The sequence below is a fragment of the Lygodium microphyllum genome, chromosome 3 (genome assembly GCF_053477565.2).
Source record: "Lygodium microphyllum isolate KBCC chromosome 3, Lygodium_microphyllum_v1.1.10, whole genome shotgun sequence".
In the NCBI taxonomy this organism is placed as follows: Eukaryota; Viridiplantae; Streptophyta; class Polypodiopsida; order Schizaeales; family Lygodiaceae; genus Lygodium; species Lygodium microphyllum.
In genome coordinates this window covers 137,482,690-137,491,622 of record NC_141137.1, presented here as the reverse complement: position 1 = coordinate 137,491,622, position 8,933 = coordinate 137,482,690, and positions in this window count along the sequence as shown.

The following is an 8,933-nucleotide window of genomic DNA, read 5'->3' as shown; positions in this document are numbered from 1 at the left end:
CTTCCAACCACTTGATCCTCTTTAGGTTGGTTTGTAGATAAGCGAACCGGTGGGCAGCTATGTAGTAGATTCCTGAAGACCCAGTCCATCTTTGTTCTATATATAAAGGTGATGGATTATAAAGCTGCTCCAGGATGTTCATCATTTCAACTCTCTGCCTATAATGCGGAGAATGCATTGCCGTCATAAACATGATCCGGAACACCAAAAACTTGTTCCACGCTTCATAGTTCTGCAAGACAGTATTAAAGATGAGGAAATGTTTGGACAGCAACAATTTCTTTACTTCATTTTATTGAGATCTCACGAAAACAATTCCGTTGTTGGTCGGCTCTGATACCAACTGTAACGTGTCCACTAGAATCATCCAAGACACGTCTTAGCAGTCCATAGGAAAGAATGTCTAGAAAACTCCGCCCGGCACTCCTACGGAATGTTACGGGTTTCGCAATCTAGGTCTTTCCGTGTCTGCCACGTAGCGGAAGTATCCTGGCCGTTCCCACTTAGGATCGACCGGAATTTGGGTTTTCCTGTTTGGTCATTAACTAGCAGCAACTAGCGTCAGACCCGAGCGAACTACTTTACGCAGAAACGCCAGGTCCGAAGCGGATTCACGCTGCACTTGGTTCAAGGAGAATGGGAAACGAGAGGGATGCAAGGCTCAACCTCTCTGCCATAAGGCATAGTCCCATTCCGTTCCCCTAAAACAGCGTAAATTGGGTAAGATGTACCTCTAGGTCATCGTTCTCATTATTTGTTTTGATGATGATGATCATCCTGTTGTTTTTCAAGATTTTTGAGAAAAGTTCCCGACTAACCGGGACCACCCATCCATAGGACGGACCCATGCTCCATCCTCCGCACTTTCCTCGGTTTGTTTTAGTTATGTAATTACCTAACACATTAATTTGACATATAACAGACAGCTCCCTTGATTAATCCCGTTAAGCACTGGTTCCTTCACGTAATCTTATCACGTGACATAGAAAAACAGTATCAAACAACTTCTTTATTATCACATCATCATTTATCTTTGAAATACAAGGAGTTCCACCCGTAGGCTTGTCTATAATCCGCCCGAAGGCTTATCCAGTAATCCGTTAGGGATCACTATTCCAAGCTTCTGCCCGTAGACTAGTATGCGGGCCTCGAGATCCAATCCCGAGTCACGTTAGCCTCTTGTGCAGGACCCGGAAGGCGAGGGATTTACGGCCAGAGCCCCCCTGACACCCAAGCGTCCTCCTGCTCCAAGTAGAGCTCAACAGAAAGACCTCTCGCGGCGGGTTCGGTCCACGTTCCCGGCGCGGTCAACAACCCCCTTGGTTAGGGTCAGGCAGGCAGTTGGGGGTAACTGAAGCTGCCCCTCCCTTCAGGCCTTCAACTTGAAGCATTTATATATCTTTTTATCCTTTAGTTCCTTGAACAAACAATGCAAACAGTGCTTTCTAAACTGTTACAAGCACAATCAATTCTAGTGGTCGTTTAGTTGGCAAACTGTTAAGGAGTGACTCCTTCTCTCCGAATGCATCCCGCATTCGATCCGGAATCAATTGCAACTTGGCAAGATTCCTATCGTCCTTAGGTTAGGGTCATACCCTGTTAACCCAACTTAACCAATACCTTAGGTTCTACTTATAGTAAATCCCGGCGGCCATGTCGCTTTAATTTATTGATTAATCATTTGCATCCGAGCAACTACCTAACTTCCCTTAACTTGGCAAATTTTCCCTAATGATGGCGATGTAACAGGATGACTAACCATCCCCTTGCAAGTTAAACTTGCGCAAGAACCTGCCAACCTCATTCCAAGGATTGGCGAAACTTTCTTGTGATCGAACCACAAGGCTATGCGACGTTGCAACTTGTTGCACAAGTGTCGCCTCCACTCCAAGAGATCATTTTACTTTTGAATGGTGTTTTCTGGTCAAGAATTATGATTCGACTCGAAGTAGGGTTTAGGGCGTCTTCTCACTCACCCAATCCTAATTGCACTAGACCGACAACGTTCGGTCCTAGGGATTCCAACTCAAACCAAGTTCTAGCACTAGGTCGAATGGTCCTTAGGGTAGAAACCCTAGATCATTATTTGCGTGCGTGTCCCATTGGCTCAATTTCTCCGGGAAGGTGGGTAGGACCTTTGGGTTTGAGGACTTCGACTTGGTGTCCAATTACGTTACTTGGCCACATCTCTAACGTGCCAAGCCCTAGCTAGTACTTGAGGTTTTTATTGAATCGGCTAGCTATGCCTATACGAAACCCTAGCAGTCGTGATACTACAAATGACTTGGGTAAATTGACCTACTTGTCTTTGACAAGGACAATTCTTTCCTAGAGATGATATACTTTATCTAAAGTAGGAAAATAGTTGCAAAATGCTACAATACATGTAAACCTGTAATACATTACTTTCACATGCCATAAGATCCGCAGTAGTCCTATCCCTTCCTTTTAGTTAAAGTCAAAAGGCAAGATAATTTGAAGAGTAATCTACATAGGGCTTACTAGGATTTAGGTCAAGGGATAACACCTACAACCTTGTGTCTAAGTATTTACATTTCATGCTTTTATAAGCCATGCAATCATTCCTAAATGTTACATGATGAAATGAAATTTGTGAAAGTAAAAGTGCGACCCTTAGATACAACAACATCGTGAGTGAAGTTCATGCAATACTAAGGCAAGAGTCGATTTAATCTATTTGCAAGCATCATTTTCCATGCAACTTATAAGATCGGGGTTCTTTATCGTGCCATGAAACAGAAGTTAATAAATCCCTCACACGAATCATAACGAAGGGAGTTATTGACTAAATGCAAAATACTCCTTTCCTACATGACCAATGCACTTTAACAATTTCCCCTTTTACCCTAGGCCATATGTGGCTTTCACTTTGAAAATGCACGACAAGACAGTTTGCAACTAAGTTCATAGGGAGAATAAGTGCTTTTCATTCATAACTTTGTAGATGCATGATATGCACGGATCCTTTATCTATAATTATCGAATGTACTATTATCACTACCCATGAATTAATGATAACGTAGTATGAATTTCCCTATGGAGTTAAGCGTATTTAAAACATCTCTTCATGTGGAAATATATGTACGGAACCTGGATTTGTGGATCCGCGGTGATATCCACGTGTAAGTCCGGGGAAGAACCTCCCGCAGGTGCGCCTTGCGTCTTCTTGGGAGCCATCGTTAGCGTGCCTACGGACTTCCGGTTTGCCTTTACCCTTACTCGTTCGGTGAGTCTTCTCCAACTGTTGCGAGCGCTTCAAAATTGTACGCCGGAGATCCCTTCCAAAGTGCGGATCCTTGAGAGTACCGGCCTCACGGGTTTTTTTTGGGTTTATGGAAGGCCCGGTTTTAAGACTGAGAAGCCCGCATAGGATCAAGGCCTATGGCCTTAACCTTAGAAGCTTCTAAGAAGCTTCTGGGAATCAGCAGCGACGTCGGGGCAGGGGGCGTGTGGTTACGATCGTGGTCCAGGGCCCGTTCAGCAGCACAGGGGGGAAGGTAGGCTGAGATGTTCTCCTGGGTGGCGGCGCAGTAAGTCAGCCCACGGCTATCATTGCAGCAGAACGCAGGGGGGGGACAGCGCCGATTGGAGAGCCCAGACAGCGTCTGGCGACTATGGACGAAGGCCCAGGGGAGGGGTGTGCAGCGTCATCGAGCGTGGAGGGAGGGAGCCTTCAGTTGACGGCCTGAAGGGCCCTGCAGAAGCTAACGAGGGGCGGTGACGTGAGTAGAAGGGGGGAGTCGCCTCTTATCTCCTCGCCCTTCCTTCCACAGCACAACGAATCATCCTCCACACGGCAGCAGTTGACGCAGTCGTCTCCCTCACGGACTATGAGTATCACCCTCTTCCTTCCCCAACAATGGCGTCGTAGCAGCATCCGATTTTCCTCATCCCCCTCCTTCTCTCCTTAGAGGGAGTATATATAGGTAAGGGGGGGAGAGAAGGGCTCCACCACGTGGCCCCTTGCATGGGTTCCCCCCCCTCCCATGCAGTCCACGACTCTTCCATGACCCATCCCCCCACACTCCCTCTTCTCCAGCCATGCATCGGCTGGGGAAAAGGGATAAAAATAAAAAAAATTTCCTTCATAATATTCAATTTGCCCCTCCCAAGAGTGTGTTTACGCGTGAATTTCGGTTTTGAACCCTCGGCTTGCTTTGTCAATGCGGATGGTCTCGATTTCTCACGTGTAGGTCACAGATCACACTGCCGGTAATTCCAACAAGAAGGATAACCTTTGCACGAGGTTTACGCGGTGTGTGGGAAGTCAATATTCGCGGTTGGGAATATTACAATATCTTTGACTTGATCATCCATTTCTTCTAACATCTTCTTAGAAGCTTTTACCTTTAAGGTAGGATTAGAGAAGTTGAGCAGTGTAAGACAATCTTGCCCATACAATGCTTGGAATTGAGTCATCTAGATGCTTTGATGATATGATGCATTATAGGCAAACTCAACCAAGAAGGGCACATACTGTATTTGCCACTTAAGTTTTTTGCAATAGTAAACTCTCGATATTTCCTCAATGACTTGATTTACCCACTCTGTCTAACCATCCAAGATCTTTTAAAAATGAGAAGTAAAAAGTGAATCTTGATCACTAACAATCCTCTTGGGTAGTCCACGAATCCTAAAGATCTCTTTAACAAAGACTCTTGCAATGTTAGGAGCCATATAATTGGTCTGGATTGAGATAATATGAGCACCTTTTGTCAATATATCCACGATCAACATGATTGAGTTGTAGCCTCCTTGAACAAGAATCCATGTCGATAAATTTCCATTTTATCTAAGGGAAGTGGCTCGAGCTTGCCTAACATCTTAACAAGTTTAGCCTTTACTCATTGCCACCTTAGGCACTTGGTAACATATTTAAGTACATCGCCCTTGAGTTTTTCCTAGTAGTAGCCTTTCTTGATAGCATTGAGAGTCTTAGCATAGCTAGAGTGCCTTCGGAAATGGCTGTCATGAGCTTCCCATAATATCTTCTTCTTGAGTAATTGCTTCATAGGAATACATAGCCTCATATTGAAGTAGACAAGTCCTTTATCAAAAGAGAAGTTGGTTCTTGATCTTGAATTTAGGTTCTATCTCTTTGGCTAGGATTTCGATTAGTGTATGTTGGTATTTTGGATCCTCACTTGCCTCTTCTCTAGCTAACTCGATGATCGGATTGCTAGGCATTGATATCATGGCTCCTAGAGATTTTTCTTTAGAGGGTTCTTTAAGGATAAGGGCTTTAAAAAATTCTTTGTGACCTAGGGCATTTGCAATGACATTCTATGTACTTGATCTCAAAGTCAAATTCTTGTAATATCTCAATCCAATGATGTTGCCTCATATAAAGATTCGACTGAACAAAGGTCTATTTGAGGGTTTTATGGTTGGTGACTAGAGAAAACTTGTTTCTAAGTATGTAGTGCCTCCACAACTTCAGGCCATGGATCATAGATAATAACTCTAGATCATGAGTAGCATAATTCTTCTCATGAGTCTTTATCTTCCTTGAAGAATAAGTACATGATGATCTTCTTGCATAAGCACATAGCCCAATGCAAGAGAGGTTGTGTTTGTTACGATCTCAAACTCTTTTAGGTTGGGTAGAAGGTGTTCTCACCAAGCTATGCTTGAGCTTCTCAAAATTGACTTGCTCATTGTGAGTCCATACAATAGCGACTTGCTTCTTGAGAAAATCAATGAGGGTGTAATAATCAATGTATACTCTTTGATAAAAATCATGTACCATCTGGCTAGCCCTAAAAACCTTCATTAGCTGGATCTACTTAGATTCCCTGTACAGATACTATGAATCCATGGTACTCAAACAACCTCTTGAAGAAGGAAATTTTCCCTCTTCATATAGAGCTTATACATCCTCGTGGTTTCAAGGAAAATTCCAAGTTTCAACTTGTGATTCTCATCATTCTTAGAGTATGTCAGAATGTCACCAAAGAAGGCAATGATAAAATCATTAAGATAGGGCAAAAAAAAATACTGCATTAACCTATTGAAGGTGGTAGGAATATTGGTTAATCTAAAAGGCATCACAATGAACTCAAAATGGCCATATCCCATGTTGAAAGCAATCTTTGGAATGTCTTCATCCTTGATCCTTATTTAGTAGTAACTTGATTGGAGATCATTATTGGAGAAGATCTTTGCCCCTTGAAGTTTGTCAAGTAGCTCATTTATCCTTGGAATGGTCTATTTATTCTTTATTATCATTTGGTTCAGCCCATGATAATCAATGGAGAGATGAAGAGTTCCTTCCTTCTTGTTTAGAAATAACACTATGGCACCCTATGGTGAATTACTCGGTCCAATACAGTCCTAATCTAGAAGTAGCTATTTGAGCTACTACTTCAACACAATATCTTTTGGGATAGGCACTCAGTAGTATCTCTTGGCAATTGGAGCAACTCCTAGCACAAGCTTGATTTCATGATCAACTTCTCTCTCTAAAGTGGAAGTTCAGTTAGCTCTTTTGGGAATATGTCCACATATTCCTTTTGCTAGGATGGATATTCCTTGATTTAACTGCCCTATTCAAATGTATTAAGTTGGATTAAGTAGACATGTAGTCCTTTTCTTAATCCTTTCACTATGTGAGAAGCTTTTGCTAGTTAGACTTTTGGCTTTCCTAGTTCTCCTTGAGTAGTTACGGATCCACCCTTTTGATCATGGAATATGACTTGGCTAGCCATGTTGGGTCTTCCTTGGTCTTACTACCTTGTTCGACTTTATTAAGCTGGATTAAGTAGACATGCATTTATTTTCTTAATCCTTTCACTATGTGAGAAGCTTTTGCTAGGACTTTTGGCTTCCCTACTTCTCCTTGAGTAGTTATATATTCGTCCTTTTGATCGTGGATGTGACTTGGCCCTTCTTCTTTAGAAATAAGATTGGGTCTCCCTATGGTGAATTAATAGGTCTAATATAGTCATGATCCAGTAGTACCTATTTGACTTGCTCCTTCAACTCAATAGCTTTTGGGATAGATACTCGGTAGGGTGTCTTGGCAATTAGATTGGATCTTGGCACAAGCTTGATTTCATGATCAACTTCCCTTTGAGGTTGAAGTTTAGTCAGCTCTTCTAGAAGTACATTTGCATATTCCTTTAGTCAAGATGACTCTTCCTTGGTCTCACTACCCTATTCAACTTTATTAAGTTGGATTAAGTAGACAAACACTCCTTTTCTTAATCCTTTCACTATGTGAGAAGCTTTTGCTAGTTGGGACTTTTGGCTTCCCTGCTTCTCCCTTAGTAGTTATGTGTTTTCCCTTTTAATCATAGAATGTGACTTGGCCCTTCCCACAATAGATATGAGGATCATTAGGGATCAACTAGTCCATTCCCCTATCAAGCACTCATAGGCTCCTAAGTTCATGACTCTGAATCCCATCACTACAAGATACAGGCCTTATACCGACGTTCAAAGCGACAAAAATGTTCATAAAGAAAAATTTCCCCGTCATCGCAAAAAACGTCGGTATTAGCGATGCCATAGAATAGTCACTATCAGTGTCGCTATTTGCATTGCTATCAACATCGCATTTGCGACGCTGATAGAGACATAGATATCGATGATGATAGATACGCTTTGCGACATATATTGTGATGCTAATAGCAATGGTAGCAGGGTTTTTTTTTTGTGGAAGGGCAGCCAAGGCCACAAATAGCACTATGTGCTTTATTTGGGCCATGCAAAAGAGTTTCAATAATGTGTATAATGCTCATCTAAATGAAGGCAAAGTGTACTTGAATCATAACACTCATACATAAAATAAATACAAGATCGCATAATGAAAAGGATGGTACAATCATGGCAAGATACTACTACTACATAGAAAATGCCTACACAAATCACGTGACCAAAAAAGAAGAGCATGTGCGGTTCACAGATCCAAGGGCAAGCTATAGATCCTCACCATTTGAAACCTCATCCCGCTGCAAAGGAGCATCGAACAGACTCTACAAAAAAAAGAAACAACTATATATCATTCCACCATACAATAATTCATTTTAATTAAAATTAGTAATTAGAGACAAGAAAGACGAGTGACTTACAGGGCCACTACATCCATACAATTGGTCGATCAATGCAGTGAGACCGTGTCTCTTTGCATATCGAGTCTCTAGGCCGGTGGGATCGCGGTTTGTAATGGAGTGCTGCAAAGAAAATAAAATACAATTGTTAGAAACATGATTGTCAGTACAAGGAATATTGAAAAAAAAAAGCAAGCAGAACAAAAGAAAAACTTACAAAGTCCTCCAGAAATGTCCTGTGGCCACCACTCCCAAGATGATGGACCACTGTTGCCTCCAATTGTGCCCTCGCCGCCTCGCGTTGCTGTCTCCAACATCTTGGAGAATTTGTAGCCTCCTCCTTGAGTCGGTGCTAGTCGTTTGCATCTAGCCACTCAAGCTTTGAGGCCCCACTCTTAAGTGCCTTGCGTGCATCCGATCGTCTGTGTGACATGTATGCACACATGCGCTCCATCTTTGAGCCTGTGGAAAATCTATCTGCTGCGACAGGTATTGGAAACTCCTCATGCAAGGGTGCTACTATGTAGTCCTTGCTTCCCTCCAGTATTTTCTTCCAATGATCCAAGACGTTGTGCTGAAAAACTTGTTGGCACAACTCTCTCATACGAGCCATCACCCTCATCCCCTCATCATTCATGATGATGGCTCGTGTCCTATCATCTATAAGGTATCCATACCCCTCTAGGGTATTCCTAAGATGTGTCCTCTCCCACCTGCGACCATGCTCTTGGGCATATCTAGGAGACCCTTGTATATCTGGTGTATCTACTAGGGTAGTATCTCTTGGAGTAGTACCCATATAGGGGTGCCACCTACGGATGACTGAGCAAAAGCTGGAGTGATTGGGGTAAATGTCCCTAT